General features: G+C 42.9%; 1 protein-coding gene across 1 annotated transcript in view; it reads left to right on the top strand.

Moving 5' to 3' along the window:
* Window positions 1–20,411, top strand: part of LOC118785494 (mannosyl-oligosaccharide 1,2-alpha-mannosidase IB-like) — a 202,404-nt gene that overhangs the window by 55,700 nt on the left and 126,293 nt on the right. The window lies entirely within an intron of this gene.

A 20,411-nucleotide genomic window follows, 5' to 3' on the forward strand; every position in this document is an offset into this window, starting at 1 on the left:
AAATTTCCACCAAAGATTTTGGAACCAGATTTCAAGACTTAAACCAGCTTGGGCTCAAACTCTACTGACACCACTCATATAGCACATTCTGTCTGCTACATCCCAGTGGTATGCAGTTGCCATGCATGGGCTGAACTGCATGCGGCCCCACAGGCCCTAGTGTGAATGATCCATTGCACTTACGCACACACACAGACATGCGCACAGTGCAGAGGGGAGTGATGCTGGCATCCGTCTCTGTGCGCATGCATGAGTTTGTAAATGCTAAAAGCATTTTTTTGTTTCTGGGGTATGAAAGGAGTTTGAGAGCAGAGAAAATGATGGCGAGAGAACCTCAGCAGAAATCTCACGGTCCCTGGGGGCACACCATACTCGCAGTCTGGTTTCTCCAGGAGATGAGATGAGGCTAGCACTCAGTACCTGCCCCAAGGCAGAAGTAGCAATGGCTAATCGGTCATCTTATTATGCTGGGTGGTCCTCTACCTAGACAGCCCATTTCATTTCATCCCTGAGCCTCTTCCTGTTTAGCATCCTTCCTGCATCTTTAACCAACACATTCGGTTTCAGTCATCTAGTGTAGGGGGAAGTTAGTCTTCCTCACACGGGCAATACCAATTATATAGGGACAATGCCTACGATTAGAGAGGGGTACCACTTACGTATAAGGAATATCCTTACATGAGGTACCAGTTATGCTGGTGATAATTAAATTTAACACATGGAGGCACCATACAGAATATGGCATCTACCATAGTGGTTAAAATAAAATACCAGTCTCAATTTCGTTTTGTATATCAGTCTCAATATACTAAAATTATCACATCAATAGTTAATCAATCAAATCACAATATTATCTATTTAGATGACTAAACAACACACAGATGATTTAACTAAGAGGTGAAGGCATTTAGAATTCTGATCAGCAAAGGTTGGCGATATTCATTCCACGTGTAACATTACAACACAACCTTGGAAAAATAATGCATTTATTGAAATATCAGTCATACACGAATGAATACATTTATGCACAATGAGTCAAGCAAATGTGTATGTATTTACACTTATTCGTTCCAGCGACTGTCGTGTGCTAGTGTGTGTGAGCGCGTCATAGGATGTGTGTTCCTTTGTTCTGAGTCGTGCGTGTGCGCGTGTGCTGGCAGAACACACATGTTCAAAGAGAACAAAGTAGTAAAACGATCCTCATGCAAAGACCCTACGTCTCTGTGTGGTATCTTAACTAACGCTGTGCGGTGAATAGTGTATGACAAATCAGTAAGGAACAATGAAACATGGCTAGTTACATTACTCGTGATGATTTGAAACACACGGATGTACAACATTCATCGATGTAGCTAACAGTTAGTTGTTTAGCTATGCAAAGTCCTATGCCCAGGGGTAACAGCCTACTGTAGCTCATGAAATGAGGTCCAAATCTTGTGGTTCCGTGGGTGGTTTCGCTGGCAGTTCCGACATCGGGGAGCCAGGGCTGGTCTGGATCGGTCCAGGCGTTGGGGGTTTCTTTCTGCCTGGGAAACGCGTTGAGGTGGATCCGGTCGCACCTTTGTCTGCGGCTAGTGACAAGTTCGCGCTGCTCTGATCGCTGGCGCTGAAACTCGGCTCTTGCGTTATTGATCTCCGCTAGCAATTTGTCGCTAGCTTGGAGAATCTGCTTTCCGTGTCCTGTCCGCGTGGTGCGGCTTTCGGGAGAGAGTGAGTGAAGCGTCCGTCTTCTTCGGACACGGGGCAAGAGAAGTACGTCCGTCTTCTTCGGACGTGTGAAGCAAGAGGAGGGGCATACGTCCATCTTCTGCGGACATGTGAAGCAAGAGGCAAGAGTGAGCAGTACATCCGTCTTCCTCGGACGTACAAAGCAAGAGAAGGGTGAGCAGTTTGTCTTCTTCGGACGTACAAAGCAAGAGGGATAGCAAAGGAATGCACCCGGTTTTTACTAGCGTTGCTGCGAGGGGCATTTCCTGTTTACTGTTGCTGTCCTTGGTTGGGTGAGAGGTCGTAAACTGCAACATCACTTCCCGTGAGATCGCGTTTCACATTAAAAGAAATTTATGTGTTACTGTCCGTAAAAGTTGAACAAATAAAATGAACAAATCTATCTGTGGACGGCACTGTACCTACACTAGGAACTACAGAAGGCTGTTGTTCCTCCTGTGGCTGACAACCCTTCATTCTGCATTACAGCAGAGCCCCCATGGCATGGCCAGTTTAGAAATGCTTCTTTGTTGAGCCACATAACACACAACACACATAGGCTGTCCTGTTTCAGCAACATATTCAACACATACATTCAGTTCTGTCTCCTTAACACTCACACAACATATTCAACACGTTGAATACATGTTCAGTCCAATCTTCTCATACTTAAAGACAACATATTCAGCACATATGTTCACATTCAGCACTTTGTCTCCTCAGCACTACCCTGCAGATGCCTCATACCAGAGCTGTTTCCTTCACTTCTGTGAGGTGCAGAGCTGAGGAGGTTCTGCTCTAATACCGAGTGCCCTCCTTCGGGTTTGTTGAGAGGCCTATAATGTAATGCCAGCAGAGCTAGCTTTTATCATAATTAACTATGTATGGTGTGCTCTTATTATAAGTGGTTTTTGTTTCACCACAAAACGTACATAATCAAGATTTCATTTCGAAATTGGCTTTGCTGCTCTGGAACAGTGTAGAGGTACAGGAAAGGCAGAGATGGTCTTCATAGGCTGGTCCTTAAGGTCCTTAAGATAGGGAGGGGCAAGCCCATTTGAAGCCTTAAATGTGAGTAAGAGTATTTTAAAAATGATATTTAATAGGTAGTCAATGGAGAGAAGCCAGAACTGGGGTAATGTGCTCAAAGCATTTAGTTTTAGTTAAGATTCGAGCAGCTGCATTTTGTACCAGCTGAAGGGGTTTTAATGAGACATTTGCACATCCTGACAAGAGGGCATTACAGTAGTCCAATCTGGATGTTACAAAGGCGTGGATTAATTTCTCAGCATTGTTAATTGATATGATTTTCCTGATTTTGGCTATATTTCTCAAATGTTAGAAGGCAGTCCTAGAGGTGTTAGTTATGTGAGTTTCAAAAGAGAGCTCAGGATCAATAACAACACCAAGGTCTTTGATTGCTGCACTTGGGACAAGGGAGACACCATCAAGGTCCAGTGTAAAATGAGTTAATTTGCTCCTGATTGAATTTTGGCCTATGACAAATATTTTGGTTTTGTCCGGGTTAAGGCGGAGAAAGTTTCGGGCCATCCAATTCTTTACATCTGTTAGGCAGGCCTACATGTTTGATATATTCAGAGGGACATCAGGTTTGACTGTTTAACATCCGCGTAACAGTGGAAATTAATGTCATGGTTACGGATGATATCGCCAAGAGGCAACATGGGTAACGAGAAGAGCAGAGGCCCAAGCACAGATCCTTCAGGTATACCATATCTTACTCTGGAACGAGCGGAAGATTCGTTGTTAATGGAGACAAACTGATATCATTCTGATGGATAAGACCTAAACCAAGATAGGGCTTGTCCGCTTATGCCAACCAGGTTTTCGAGGCGGTCGAGGAGGATACGATGATCGATGGTATCAAAGGTTGCACTTAGGTCTAGTAGCACAAGAAGAGAGATACAGCCATTGTCACAGGAGAGTAGAAAGTCGTTGAGCACTTTCAGGAGAGCGGTTTCCGTACTGTGGTGAGGTCTAAACCCGGACTGAAAAACTTCCAAAATGTTGTTAGAGTGTAAAAATGCACAGAGTTGCTTTGATACTGCTTTTTCCAGAATTTTTGAGAGGAATGGAAGGTTCGAGATGGGCCTATAGTTTGACAGGTCATTGGGATCTAGATTGGGCTTCTTCAGAATAGGCTTGATAACTGCTACTTTGAAGAGCTGAGGTGTCCAGACGTAAGGGAGGTTTTAAGATTTAAGATTTAATAGTGGTGTGCCAATTGCAGGCAGTAGCTGTTTTAGGAAAACAGCTACTGCCTGTTTTAGGTTTTGGCTGGTAGAGTTATTAGATGAATTGATAAAAGAAGAAAAGTCACTAAATTCAATGGGTATAAAAGAGTCAAAGCGTGAGGCAGGCCTAATAGACATACCTACATAATCTGGGACGGGACTGGCAGGAGGCAGAAGTCGATGAGAATTTTTGTATTGTGTCTCTTATCTTTAAGATTTTACTATCAAAGAAGTTCATGAAGTCATTGCTACTATAAATTGCTGGTATGGTAGGATTAACTGATGCAGGACTCTTGGTTAATCTGCTGATAGTGCTAAACATAGTGCTAGTTCTAGCATCATGGCGCCCTCCGTGGCAGACGTGTTTGCTCGTTCCGCTCTTCAACGCTGTGTCTTTGTATTCGTATTTGTGTATCTAGTCTTTTTTATTGCACATAAATGCAACGCACTGTTAACCTACAACAAACAGACACTGTTGGACATCGCCAGGCTGCAGCAGGATTCTGTATTTATCGGTTTTATACCTCCGGACCCGCACTGCATTGTTCGCTCCACACGAGACCACCACCAACCCCGAGACAGCTTACCGGCACCGCACTCAGGTGAAGTTGGCGACCCGAGGAGACCCCCGCGAAGGCGGAGACGCAAGAGGGGCAAGAGGGGGGGACTACATGCCAGGCTTAAAGCTCGTGCTAGGCGACCACCGCGACCCAGCCTCCTGCTAGCTAACGTGCGATCGCTGGAGAACAAACTTGACGAACTGAGAGCCAGGATCACAACACAACGGGAAATCAGAGACTGCTGTACTCTAATTTTCAAGGAGACCTGGCTGTCAGCCAAAGTACCACAATCCGCCGTGCAGCTACAGACGCACTCTGTTCACCGAGGAGACCGCACTGACGCCTCCGGTAAGGCTAAAGGAGGTGGCGTGTGTGTATGCATAAACAACTTGTGGTGTGGAGATGTACAAACTATCCACAAACACTGTTCGCCAGACGTAGAGATGCTGTTGTTTAAATGCCGACCCTACTATCTACCGAGGGAATTCAATGCTGTGTTTTTGGCCGCTGTTTACATCCCTCCGCGAGCGGACTCATCAGCAGCACTCGGTAAACTCCATGACGCTATCAGCGCGCTGGAAACAGCTCACCCTGACGCTGTTTTCATTGTCGCAGGAGACTTCAACCACTGCAATCTACGGACTGTGCTTCCAAAATATTTCCAACACGTAAAGATTCCCACACGAGATCAGAACACGTTGGATCATGTTTACAGCAACATTCGTGAGGCATACAAAGCTGCCCCCCGCCCCCACTTTGGACTCTCAGACCACATCTCCCTGTTCTTGTACCCGGCTTACAGACAAAGACTCAAACTAACGAACCCAGCGGTTAAACAGGTTAAATGCTGGTCTCCAGAGACTGAGAGTATCTTACAGGACTGTTTTGCACAGACAGACTGGGATGTGTTTAGAGCTGCAGCCACACTGGAGGATTCTTCTATTGCTGAGTATGTGACTGGGTACATCAGCACCTGTGTTGACCACATTGTACCCGCCATACAAATCAAGAAGTTTCCAAACCAGAAGCCTTGGATTAACAGTCAGGTACGCCAAATGCTGCATGCTCCATCCCTCGCATTCGGATCAGGTGACGAGGAGGAGTACAAGGCAGCAAAGTACAGACTGAGGAAAACCATCAGGGAGGCTAAAAAGCAGTACAGAGAAAGGATGGACGGCTTCTACTCTACTGCTGATGCTGGACGGATGTGGCAAGGCCTGCAGCACATCACAGACTACAAAGGCACCACCAAAGAGATCACCAACTCCCCCCCCCCCCACCCTGCCGGAACAACTAAACCAATTTTACGCCCGCTTTGAGATCTCCAGCAGCAATACTCAGAAGAGGTGCTCCAACACCCAGACCATGCAACCCCCCCCCCCACTAACTGTCTCAGCAGCTGATGTACACAGAGTTCTGAGAAGAATAAACCCCTGCAAGGCAGCAGGCCCAGATAACATACCTGGGAGGGCTCTCAAAGCTTGTGCCACAGAGCTGGCTGATGTTCTGGCCTCCATCTTCAACCTGTCCCTCTCACAAGCCACCGTCCCCATGTGTTTCAAAACCACCACCATCATCCCAGTTCCCAAGAGGAGCCCAGTGTCTTGCCTGAATGACTACAGGCCAGTTGCACTCACTCCAATCATCACAAAGTGTTTTGAGAGAATGGTTCTGGCCCACATCCAGAGCAGCATACCTGGAACACTGGACCCCCTGCAGTACGCCTACCGCTCTAACAGATCTACCTCGGATACCATCTCTGCAGCCATTCACATAGCACTTTCCCATCTGGAAAACAAAGATGCCTATGTCAGGATGCTCTTCATTGACTACAGCTCTGCTTTTAATACAGTCATCCCCTACAAGCTCACCAGCTGAGACCAACTGCTGCACCTTGGTCTCAGTCCCACACTCTGTGACTGGATGTTAGATTTCCTCACTGGCAGGCCACAGGCTGTCAGAATAGGACATACAACATGTAGTAGCATCGTGATGAACACCAGCACCCCACAAGGATGCGTCCTCAGCCCCATGTTCTACACACTGTTTACACACGACTGTGTCGCCTCTCACAAGGACAACACCATCCTGAAATTTGCTGACGACACCACTGTCATCGGACTCATTACTGGCGGTGGCGAGACAGCATACAGGGATGAGGTGGCAAATCTGGTGACATGGTGTGAAGAGATCAATCTCACCCTCAACACAGACAAGACCAGGGAAATGATCGTGGACATGAGAAAGGAGAAGAAAACTCATCAGCCATTGATCATCCATAGGCTTGAGGTGGAAAGGGTGAGCAGTTTCAAATTACTGGGCGTCTACATATGTGATGACCTCACTTGGACACTTAACACCACCCAGCTGGTCAAAAAGGCACAACAGCGGCTGTATTTCCTGAGGAGGCTGAGGAAATTTGGCATGTCACCACAGATCCTCAGCAACTTCTACAGCTGCATCATTGAAAGCATCTTGACCAGCTGCATCACGGTGTGGTATGGGAGTACCACTGAAATGGACCGTAAGCGTCTGCAGAGAGTGGTAAAAACTGCTGAAAGGATTGTTAGGACACAGCTACCCTCTCTGCAGGACATCTATCATCAAAGAGTCCACAAAAGAGCCTGCTCCATTGTCAGGGACTACACCCACCCCCAGTGTGAACTGTTCACACTTCTACCCTCTGGCAAGAGGTACAGAAGTGTGAAATGCAGAACATCCAGACTCAGGGACAGCTTCTACCCAACAGCCATCAGACTCTTGAATGGGTCAAATACACAAATACACACCTCCTCGGCCTAGCCCATGCATACATTCACACATACACACCCACACTGCAACCAACTGTGCAATGGAATGGAACTGACATTGCATCAACATTGCACATTCTACACTGCACTGATTACACATTTATACACACATACACACTGATACACATTTAATGTATGTATCCTTTATTTATTTTCTTTTTACACTCTCTGACCTTTTTTATATTTTTTCTTTCTTAAATTCTTGTGTTTTCTTGTGTTCTACTCCTAACGGCACTCATAAGTGGAAGGCAAAGGAAGAATTTCATTGTACAGGGAACTTGTTTCCTTACAGTGCATATGACAATAAAACTTTGACTTTCACTTGAAACAGGTACCTAGGGTTGTCCTTATTTCTCTCAATAAGGGTAGAGAAATATTTGGATCTGGTAGCTATGAGGGCATGCTTGTAGGTTAGGAGACTTTCCTTCCACGCCAGGAGAAAAGCCTGTAATTTGGTGGAGCGCCATTTTCTTTCGAGTTTTCGCGTAGCTTGTTTGAGAGCACGAGTATGGTCGTTATACCAAGGTGCTAGCTTCTTGTATGTGATTTTCTTCCTTTTGGGGAGCAACGGCATCCAGAGTTTTACGTGAAGTAGCGTCAATACTGTCCATGAATAGGTTAATTTCAGTTGAGCTAGGGTTTGAACATAATCTAGAGGAGCTTGTCGATAAAGGCATTGGCTGTAAGAGAACAAAACGTGCGCCTAGAATAAGATCTAGGCTCCGAGTATGTGAAGCACGTTAGTGGTAAATTGAAAGAGATGAGATAGTGGTCGGATAACACAGGATTGTGTGGCATAATTTCTACCTGGTTAATATCTGTTCCATATGTGAGGACCAAATCTAGAGTATGGTTGTGGTAATGTGTGGGTTTATCCACAGCTTGATAGAGTCCAATGGGTTCGATGATGGACAAAAATGCTGTTCTCAACGGGTCATGTTCATTATCCATATGCACATTAAAGTCGCCTACTATCACAGTCTTTTCTGTATTGACAACTAGGTCAGATAAAAAGTTGGCGAATTCGGATAAGAAAACACTAAGGGCCAGGTGGCCTGTAAGAAATTACAAGGGTAAATAGCTGAAATGCAGTCTTGTCAGGATGTGCAAAGCTAAGTACTAACAGTTTAAATGAATGGAAGTTATAGCCAGGTTTAAAGGTGGCACAGAGTTTGGAGCTGTGTACAGCAGCAACGCCACAACCTCTACCAGTAGGTCGAGGGACCTGGTGATTACAGTAACTGGGAGGAGTTGGTTCATTAAGAGCAACAAAGTCATTAGGTTTAAGCCAAGTATCAGTCAGGCATAAGATATCAAATTGGTGATCAGTAATCAATTTGTTTATTAATATAGCTTTAGGTTGTAATGATCTGATATTTATTAACCCAATCTTAAGGACCATTTGTCTACAGCACTGATTCTCAATCCTGCTCCTGGGGCCCCCCTGCTCTGCACGTTTTCCATCTTTCCCTGCTCTACCTACCTGGCTGAACTCATCAGTGGCACTTTTGATTAGCTGAGCACACCTGATTTAACCAAGAGCATGTTAGTCATTTCAATCAGGTGTGTTTGGAGCAAAGATAGAAGATATGCAGGACAGGGGGGCTCCAGGAGTAGGATTGAGAAAAACTGGTCTACAGGTACTACTTTCAGGTTTGTCAAACTTAATTTTTATCAAATTATCAGCACAAATGCCCCTACTGGATGTTTTTAAGAAGTTTGGGACCGAGAGTCATGGAACAGACACTGTCTCTATGGGATTGACTTTAAGTGGTGGTTCCAGGGAAAAAACAGACATCTGTGTAGGACAGCTTCAACTGAAATCATTTCTCTGTGTGGATTAGACCAAATTGAAATGCTGCTCTTAAGTGAATTAAACAACACTGGAATAAAGCACTTGTGTGAATTTGGCTGAATTGGAATTATGTAGTCATATGGATTAGGCCGAGCTGAAATGATTCTCTTGCATGCATTAGACTACACTGAAATGCTGCACAACAACCAGGGAGTTGAAATGATCATGCTTTCCCCTTTCTTTAGCTGTGAGTTGAGTCTCAGCATGATGAGCATGCATATTTATGCACGCTCTGTGCTTGTGTTTGTGTTAGTGTGTGTGCGTTAGGGGTGCAATGAATAATCGACATAGTCGACTAAAATGGATGACCAAATTAGTTGCTAACGAATTTAATTGTCGATTAGTTGGTGATGTCATCACGCGCGTTTTTCGTGCTTACATGCTCAGACATGTAGACTAAAAAGCTACATTGCTTAGAGGTGGCATCACCACGACCAAAGACCTCAAAAGTGTGGCAGCATTTCACTCTTAACTCTTTCGCACATAACTTGTTTTTTATGCTATGTAGCGCGTGCATTACATTAGATGGTTCGTTATGTTTTCATTAGCGTTATTAAGCTTCTCATGGTTTTCAGTTAGCATTTGCTATATTTTTCAAAGTTAAATCACTGTTTCCTCAAAGCTAAAATTATCTAGAATTTTTCTAATCTAGTTTTCTAATTGCACCGGTTTTAGCATACACATTAAACAACTAATCGCACCGGTGTGACCATACGCCCGAAAGGGTTAACTCTGCCAAGAAGGTTGTGAACTGCAACATTTGCAGACCAGACCTTGCCTGGGGTGGGAGCGCATCAGTTATGCTCAAGCATCTGAAGAGGTGGCACGCTGGCTCTCTGGATGATGACTCGTCTCGTTAAGTTCGTTAGCTAGCTAGCATAGCTAATGTTAATGTTAAAAGCCATGTTATTTCACGTTATGAGCTGTAACGTTTTCTATTTTGAAATACATTTTCTTTTGACCAATAAATTATTAATGAAGTTGAAGATACAGTGTAGCAAATAATAACCTATTAGTCACAATGATCCTGTTCACATTCCAAATGTGCCCTAACTTTACAATGTTAAACCAGTGCCCATCTGCTATTTAGAAATTCCCTGCTTAAACGTTGCATTGTTGTCATGGTAACGTTTATGGCTGGAGATAGTGTTGCTGCCGAGTCCCCAAGTTGAGAGAACACCGGAGAATTCGATACTTTCTAAAAATCGCGAAAGATTTCTACAACTCGTGTCTATGCGTGCGTGCCCAATGTGCGTTGCATTCGAATTAATTTGAATGAGTTATGGGTTTGTTGGATCTCGTAATGCTACCATGGATGGCTTTCATCAAAGGAAGCAGACTTGTATTCCCCAGCAAGCAACTGCCCTCACTGAATTAGTCCTAGTAACCATTCATTAAAAGATGTATTTTTGAATAAAGGTCTCATCTTTATTGTCTTTATTGTTAGTTAGCATATGCCTAAAACAATCTCAAACTAAATTTAAAAGCGTACATGTGTGTACATGTGTGTGTGATGATGGGGGTGCTGTTTAACTTCAGACATACATATGGTGGCAATTGAATGATTGACGTGTGAGTGTTGTGACACCCCTTGGACAGAGTTCCTGTTAGCTACAGTGTGAGGGAAACCATATTCAGATAACTGTATGTATGTTTGCCCTGTATTATTTATTTTGTCTGTGAAGGGGGTTTAGTGGAGTCTGAATCAGTTACTCATTTGATATTTACATCTGACAGGGACAAGATAATCTCAAACATGTTTTGTTTATCAAAGAGCATCATGCAATCCTCATCAAATATTTGCAAGAACGATCATTGTAATTGATCTGCTGTTTTCACCTTCTTACTCTACCTTGGGCTGAGCAGCCCCTGCCTGAAATGAAGTGTGTGCATGCAGGGTCTTCGGTCCCTTGTTGGTTGTAAATGAACATGTGAAACTCTGCATGTGGACATTCAGCTCAATGAACCTGAGGTCATCAGTGGCCAGGGCCATCACAGCTGTGTTCACACAGAGATCAGAGCTCAGTGATTGGGTTATTAGTCATCCGCCATCACTGCCTTGAAGCACATTCAAAGGACACTTTGCTAGTGGGTGGTTAAATGGCTAAAGTTAAAGTTTAAATCGCATACAGAGGATGTAAGATGATCAGCTGCACCTGAGAGGCATGGAGTGCATTGTGTAGTTTTCATAATAAATGCTCCCTTTTTCATTTTAAACTTCAAACAAAATTCAGTATGTAAAAGTTTTTAGCATAATGCACATATTCTCATTTGTATTCTTTAGAGAATGAAATCCACTGTAAATAAATATGCTGTAATATGTAACAGCAGTACAGTCCTTTGTCTCTACCATCGTCTGTGCCCATCTAAAAACTACTGGCAGGCAGCAGTGTGGCGTAGTGGTAAGGAGCAGGGCTTGTAACCCAAAGGTTGCTAGTTTGATTCCCAGATGGTGCATTGCTGTTGTTACTACCCTTTAAAACAGCATTTCCAAAACGTCTCCTGGAGGACCCCTTGTCCTGCATGTTTTAGATCTCTCCCTGCTCCAACACAGCTGATTTAAATTATCAGTTTGTTATTGAGCAGCTTCAGGAGTTCATAACGAGTTGATCATTTGAATCAGCTGTGTTGGAGCAGGGAGAGATCTAAAACATGCAGGACAAGGGGTCCTCCAGGAGACGTTTTGGAAATGCTGCTTTAGAAGGTGCTTCAGTAAAAATATCCAACTATAGAAATGGGTGACATGTAACTAAAAGTATAAGTCACTCTTATATTGCACATTTGTTGTCCATGGGGAGATATTTGTCTCATATCCCTCACAAAATGAGTAACTAAATTCATGCACATGTCAGCGCTGGACTGTGTACAGTAAACAACAGACGCTGCTCACTTAAATACACCCAGTGTTAATAAACTGGCATTAGCCATGTTTGCGTTCCTGGCGGCAGGCAGAGAATGCATGCCCAGGTTTCTAGAGACTGAACCCTACAGACTGAATGCTCTACCTGAGTCTGGCTTAGTAGTCGTCTGCTCCAGGTTGTCAAGCTTTGCGCTGGCAGTAGCAGTGAAGTGTTTCTGGCCTGTGATACTTCCCAGTCTGTGGAAACGAGGAGGAGTCTGGTGGCTACAGTGGGACGGCTGGGTCCAGTGCCCATGGGGTTAACCACTCTGGACCACTACATGCTCCCTGAATTCTAATGCATGACATGCAGCAGCAACAGTAAGAAAACTGGGTTGAGCAAATGGAAGATAAATAATTGTTATATATATATATATATATATATATATATATATACAAATAATTGAGTTCTTATAACACTGTATCTGTAGAGTATCATACCAGAATTTCACACTTGGCAAATGTGCAAAAGGACCAGAGAAAAATAGGAGAAGAACAAAACCCATCCCATTTCACATGGATTGACCCTGTGATGGGAATTGAAAGGTGAGTTCTTACAGTAGTACCCATCCTGCATTTAAAACCCCTCCAGCAGGCTTTATGAAGGGAAGCAGCACATTATTGATGGCCCTGAAAAAGCAAGGGTGAACTCTACTCCTCCCTGCTCTGAAAGGGTCGCTGGCAACCCAGCCACATGGGACTGAGCAGGAGATGGATTCAGGGGAGTATGAGACCTCTAACAGGAACTAGGTCAGATGTTGTGTTGTTTAAAAACACAAGCCTTTTACCTTCGATCACCCAGGAGTTTTCCTTTCTCCCCAGGGGCTTGTGGGTAATCTGTTACACTGTCTCTGTTTCTGGGACCTGAGACAGAATGAGGCAAGAATGGCAAGGAGAAGGTAGGAGTTCATGACAGGGTTGCTAGGTTATTAGCTTTAACCTGTTGTTGAGGTGTGGTTTGGGGTAGTTTTTAGAAGAAGAGAAGAATGAGGGGAAAAAAATAGAAATCACATGTGGCTCCTGTTAATTCAGGAATAAATACATGTAGCTAGGTAGTTTTTTTTTTTGTTAGATTTTAGAATGTGTATTTTAATACATTTTTTGCAAAAACATTAAATGGTTGGATAAGATTTGGAAAGCACTGGAATTAGGGGTGCAGGTGGTAGGTGTAGGTGGTAAGATTCAGGGGTACATACAGAGCCAACCCCCTTCAGACGACAAGATTCAGGTGTGCATAATGGGAAAGGTAAAATTCAGGAGCATATAAGAGGCAGAAAGTCATGAAGTCCCACCAGGCTTAGAGATCTGTAAAGGACCAGGTACAATATGGGGCACGCACAAGGCAAATGCAATCCTGCTAATCTCTTTCATTCTGAGTGCACTGGACCAGAGTTTTACTGCCATTGCCAAGGCCAGTCACTATTCCTAAACATTTTCCCAGGCCACGTTTGCAGGCTGGTCGCAGCTTGGGTCTCACCTTTCCTAATGCTGTCCTGCATTTTATATGTGGATACTGCCCCCTCTTCCTCCACCTGACCAGGTTAAAATAGACTAAAGTACATTTCAGACAGCTATTCAGAATTAAAAGATCCACCACATTTCCCTCTTAGGTCAGTGCTTTTAAATATAGCATAGGCCTGTACAATGTCTCCACAGACAGACTACAATGTCATCTGCGGTCTAGAGTAGACAGTGCGCTTATTTCCTTTTTTTCCCATTTTCTCCCCAATTTGGAATGGCCAGTTCCCTGAATTCTGGAATGTCCAATTTGTCATCATCGATATTCGGTCCCATTGCACAGCCCCCACTGTCAATCCGGGAGAGCATGGACAAGCATGTGCCCTCCTCCAAGACCTGAAATGTCAGCCGCTGCTTCTTTTCGCACTGCGATCCACAAGCTAAGCTAACACAGAGATGAGGCGGCAGTGTAGCATAGTGGTTAAGGAGCAGGACTCATAACCGAAAGGTTGCCGGTTCAATCCCCGCTGGGACACTGCTGCTGTACCCTTGGGCAAGGTACTTAACCCACAGTTGCCTCAGTAAATATCCAGCTGTATAAATGGATAACATTGTAAAGAACTGTAACCTATGTAAGTCGCTTTGGATAAAAGTGTCTGCCAAATGAATAAATGTAAATGAGTCGGAGGAAGACATTATGCAGCTTTGGCACGTGGACCACAGGCGCCCAATTGACCAGCAGGGGCCACTGTTGCTAATGGGACTGAAGCCCCTGCCACACATTATGCAACTTTGGCACGTGGACCACAGGCACCCAATCGACCAGCAGGGGCCACTGTTGCTAACGGGACTGAAGCCCCTGCCACACCTATCCCCGGTGGAACGAAGCCAATGTGTTCCAGCTGTGAACTCCCGGTCACTGTCGGTTAGTGACACGGTTGGGTTTGACCCTGAGCTGTAGCACTCAGTCTACACTCAGAACAAGTACTTCTACTAACTGAGCCACTCAGGAGCTGACAGTGTGCTTATTTCTATCTCTCTGTGGTTCTTATAAGATCAGCATTAGCAACTCTACTGCTGTTACAATCCCCTGATGTGTCTATTTGCTGTACAGTTTATATGCTGCATTTTGTCTTTGACAGGTGTTTCAGACAGGAGAAACACATTTTCAAATATTGATTTTCTGTAAATCTGAAAGGATCACACCAATATGTAAAAATGTATACACTGATTTATCCTGCACAGTTTTTGCACATTTAACATTGTCAAATGTAAAAAAGAATGCAGTACAATTTTAAACTGTCACTTTTTCATACATTTACAGACAAATTGATGCAAATCAAGTCTTTTTCAAGGGTAATATTTTTCATTAAAGAAAAATGTGAAATAACTTGTGTAAATATAAGTGTTAAATGTAACTGTTAAATATAAATGTAAATGTTAAATATAAATGTTAATGTTAAATGTAAATGTTAAATATAAATGTTAAATGTTAACTGTAAATGTTAAATGTTAAATCTAATATGCAAATGTGGAATGAATCTAATGAATATGGTAATTAACCACACTCCATTGTGTGACGCAGGTTCTTTCCCATGGAAAAGCTCGGGCATTCACATCAAGCATTGTGGCAATGTAGAAACATTGTAGCAACAGGTGGTGGTGATTTGGCGGAAATAATTGAAAAAGCAGTAGCTGCTGGTGTTAAAGCAGCTCTGCGAGGTCAGACCACGCCAATGTCGAGTGGACCTACAATGCCATCGGTAAGTTCTGATTTTTAAATTAGACATTTAGCTACATTATGATTAACAAACATCGCTAGCAAACAAGAGTTACATCCCAGCAGATGTTCGTAGCCTAAGTATTGCTGAAAAGTTAGCAAGGTCACCAGACCAGACAGGCTACAAAAGGAGATGAGAAGCAAGTGATGACGTTGTCACAGAGGAAAATACAACGTTAGCTAACTAGCTAATGAAATACAGTGTAGTAACCTTACCACTTACCAAGGTTACCAACCGACTGTGTTTCTGGTCCATGACGGACGTATGTCATTGCATAACCATCATGTGCTGTATTGTCTACGACTACATAGGAGCAGATTTTCATACACATTTCCAAAAATGTGTCCCTTTATCTCATTAGCTGAGCTCATTTAGCTCTTGCTAACTTTTCAGCAATACTTAGGGAGGTGTGGTTAATTACCATATTCATTAGGTTCATTCCACATTTGCATATTAGATTTAACATTTACCCTTGAAAAAGACTTTGACAGATTTGCATCAATTTGTCTGTAAATGTATGAAAAAGTGACAGTTTAAAATTGTACTGCATTTTTTTTTTTTTACATTTGACAATGTTAAATGTGCAAAAACTGTGCAGGATAAATACATTTTTGTATTTGTACATTTTGTATACGGGTTGTTCCTGTTATCCGGTAACATTTTGGCGTCATAATTCTTGGAAAAATAATTACGTTTTTCATGTTTTTAGCATTCTATCAGAATAGTGACCTGTTTATCTATTAGGAATATATATTGGTCAAGCTCAGGGACTCAAAAAATAATAATTATGGGTAGATTGTTCAGACACTGGCCGTGAAGGTATTCCACCCTGTTAGGGACATATACATAGTTATCACAAAATGTTAATAATGTAAATGTTAAAAAATAATGACCTTTTCTTGGAGAGTACATGTCCCTCATGCCATCATAGTATTTTTATTCTTGAAAAAATAACAAAAAGTTTATTGATGAATAGAATATGTCTTGATTATTAAGAACCGGTACTTTATTGGACCCATTTTTGCCAACAGGATGGTAAATAATACCAAAATTTTGCACAAAACATATATATGCTGTTAATGCTCCTCACCTCCCAAAATAATACAAAAATCTGCCAAACATTTAACATTGCTGTCAAATTATTATTTAAAAATAACTTGTCTAACAGGGTGGAAAGGAGCATAACAGGATGGAACGGAGTATAACAGGGTGGAATCTAACAAGGTGGAAAATTTTGAGCTAAGTTAGCCGTAGCTCTTTGATTGGTCGACATTTAGCTAGCTAACCATCTACAGATAAACAGAACTTTTGTAACTATGTCAGATATGTTTTTTAATTTTTTTGACCGGACAAACATACTCCATAATATAGCCTAACAGGGTGGAACTTTAAGAGTGTGACAAGCAGGATAACATTTCAAAAACTTTTTTAAAAAAGTAGGCGTGACAGTTGACGCTTATCTCAGTTTGCACAGTTGAATTCCCGCCCAAAAACAATGATGTCACTATCTGAAAATGGTCCCAATGGAATTGTAGTCTTTTTTGGAAGGCGAGAAAGTACATAGTAACAGGGTGGAAGATGACTTCAGGGACACACAGTAAATGAAGAAAATGGTAAAAATAACTATAATTTCACCTGATTTTTATGTATGATGAGAGGCAGTTTAGCCTAGTCTATAACATAATTAAAGAATATTTTGAGGTTTTTATCATTTCATGGTTTACAGGTCTTGTGGAAGTTGATTACTTTGCACTGAGGACATGATAAAATTGAATGCATATATCAATAAAAAGGTGTGTAAAATACAAAATAGTGTTTTTAAGGTCTATTATCTCTGTTTAAGTGATGAAGAAGACCTAAATATATCATTTAAGCCATTTGTTATAAATATGTGACTTATTTTACAGAAAATATGAGTAATTAAATCATAGGGACAGAAAAAGTCACTGTATAACAGGAATGACCCATACATTCATGTATACATTTTTACAAACGGCGCCCCATACACCAAAAGTCCTGGATGTATTGCACAGATGATCAAAACAAATGTTTTAATACTGAGGAAAGTAATTAGTTTTTTACAGATCAGTTTGTATGTGGAAATACTGATACTGAGAGAAGTACTTCTCAGACTGTAATTGATTTTATAGATGTGTAATTACTGTATATAATGCTGATTTGTTTGTAATAGGTAAATTGGGCAACAAATTATTATGTAATATATATATATAAATACTGGGTGAAATGCTGATTGGTCCTTAACATGCGTATGTAGTTTCTGAAACACCCAATGGTGTGACTTGGACACATCATCGGTGATGAACCCAGGGTCATACGGTGTTTCGGGTCTTAGATTATCAGACACCCTCACCTGGGTGACCCAGCCTGGGGTGATCAGTCCCCGGCTTGTGTCCAAGTAGCGTGCTACACCATCGATCACCCCTCTTGATCCACAGCCACCTTGAAGCTTTTCTGCAGCTTCGATGATGTTCTTGGTGGCCCTTCTTTCCTGCAACCCTCTAATGCCAAGGAGACTGAGTGTCCACTGTAGAGACTGTCCTGCAAAGCCCCTGCAGCCCACCTCAATGGGCTCGTAGCAGGCCTTCCACCCATGCCTTCTACATTCCTTTCGAGATACTTGGCCTTCTTGCGCTCGTGGGCCTCCTCTATCCGGTCTTCCCAAGGGACAGTGTCATCCTTGCAATGTGTTCCTGAAACTCCAGCTGCTTCCCTAGGTCAACCTTCAGTTGCCAGTCACAAGCTGAGGCTAGCAGCCCAGTTGAGGCCCTGGGCTCCACCTGAGGTTTCTCTCCCGCCCTGACAAAGGTGATGTTGTGCCTTGTTGGGAGCTGTTGTGCCTTGTTGGGAGCTGTTGTGCCTTGTTGGGAGCTGATGGCCTCCACGATGGTCATTGGAACATCATATATCAGCAGTGGCCAGGATAGCATGCTGATAAATCCATGCCTTGAACTTCCCTGGGAGTTCTGACTTATCCACTGCTGATAGCCATGCCTTCAGCTCCATACGAGTTGACTAGACCGCGGCAGTGTCTCTCAGGGTGCAGTCGAAGATCTTCCCCAGGCTCTTCACAGGCTTCTCAGACACAGATAGAATTTGGACTCCTCCCATAGAGAAGCGGTGCTTATCAGACACTCTTCCCTTCCTCAGGACCAAGGACCTGGTTTTGGCTGGCTTGAAACTCATTCTCGCCCATGTAATGAGCCTTTCCAGCCCTTGGAGGAGCCATCGGCATCCTGGCACTGATGTTGCTGTGACAGTCAGGTCGTCCATGAAGGCTCTGATCGGAGGTTGACGCGGACCCAAGAAGTCCTTGTGCAAGGAATTTGAAATGCTTTTCTCAAGGTGACGTTCTAGAGCACCTGTGAGCACACATTACAGGGCGGAACACTCATTCATCCCAACCACAATATCTCTTCTCAGTGGTTTTGCTACATAATTTACTTCATCTGCATTTGGGTATATTGGCTTTGTCTTCAGCTTTTTTCATCTCTTTCTACACACATCCTACATGTCTCTGGTTTTAGGAGCAGCTGGCTGGTGTACAGCACATAACAGTTTATTCAGTCTTATTTATGGATATTATATGTTGTGTATTATTTATTGGGTATTATGTGTTGTTGTTACGTATTATGTTGTGTATTATGTATTGTGCTCATTGTTGTTTCAGACATCACAGAGAAAATTTCCCTCAGGAGACAAATAAAATAAAGCAACCCTGTTATAAATGTGGAAATGCTTGTGATGATACTTATTATTCTGTGTTAAATTAACTAGCCTATGTGCTGAGGAGCTGTCACTTTCTCTATAAGAGACATACAACCCTGTCCCTGAGCCGAGGTCCACCGGAGTCCACTGTCCCTTCTGGAATGGAATTTAGAAACATTCTTGAAAGTTTAGGAGTTTCTGCAAAAGGCTGCGCTCTGTCTGGGCTCAAGGTTTGGCTCCAATCTTTGCTTTCGGAAAGAATCCAAAGCAAGCAATTTGGTTTGAAAGGATATTGCCCTGACGGATTAGAAAAGCACAGTGTGGAAAATGAGTCACTCTCAGAAACTAATGCATGAAGTCCTTCATGAAACATTTCTCTCAGCTCAGCAGCTTTCTCAGGAAACACCTCCAAGTGCAGGCAGACAAAATAAGAGAAAAGAAATTAGTTTCACCAAATGGAAACTAAAACTTAGATTTGTTTTTTTTTTTTTTGGTGGGGGGGGCGGGGGGGGTGGGGGGGTTACAGGTTTCCATATCTCAGTCATCATGAGAAAGCTGATCACACACAGTCTGTTCTGTCTGTCATGGTCTGTTCTACATGATCGCACATGGTCTGTGCTGTCTGTTAACCCTGGCTGCACATGGTCTGTTCTGTGCTGACAGCAAATGGGCATTATTGGACATTTCCAGTCCTCCTTCAGAGTCTGCTAAGTGCAAGATGTCATTGACTGACACACAAGTTCATCTGTTTGGTCATAATTTGACTGAGGTTTGTCTGTTGTAGTATAATGCCATGCTCTTTTTGCTTTTGCGCTCTTATAGCACAAAAAATGCTGAATGTTTTCCCTTCTTTTTTCCATGAACGAGATAGAGATCTGTACCAACATCTTTGTTGCCTGGTAACCCAACAACAAGGCTAGTGCCACTCTAAGAGGATTCAGCTCACCTGTGATGTCAGAGGTTATTTCTGTTTGCTTCGTGTGAGACTGCACACAAGTGTCTCATTGTCCTCTTATTACCCTCCACAAAGAGTGTGTGTTCACGTTAAAGGAACAATGGCCAATGATTGCATGCTGTTACAAGGAAAGGACTCAGATGATGGCTCATGTGCTTGGTGACATGCTTGATGAGCTGTAGAATAAAAAGGCTTTTGTCCAGAGGGGTTCAAACCTCAGCTTTTTTGATGTTAATTCAGGTTTACTTCCAGAAGCACTTTCTCAATGACCACACTGCTTACTTAAGTGTAATTTCTCAAGTAATTGTGTGCACTTATCCTAATTAGTCTATAAATAAATTTGTTGACGAAGTAATGTCTTTCTGATAGCAAATTGAGAGTTTTGTGTCATGCGGTTTGGTATAC

Source organism: Megalops cyprinoides, chromosome 11 (assembly GCF_013368585.1).
Source record: "Megalops cyprinoides isolate fMegCyp1 chromosome 11, fMegCyp1.pri, whole genome shotgun sequence".
Taxonomy (NCBI): domain Eukaryota; kingdom Metazoa; phylum Chordata; class Actinopteri; order Elopiformes; family Megalopidae; genus Megalops; species Megalops cyprinoides.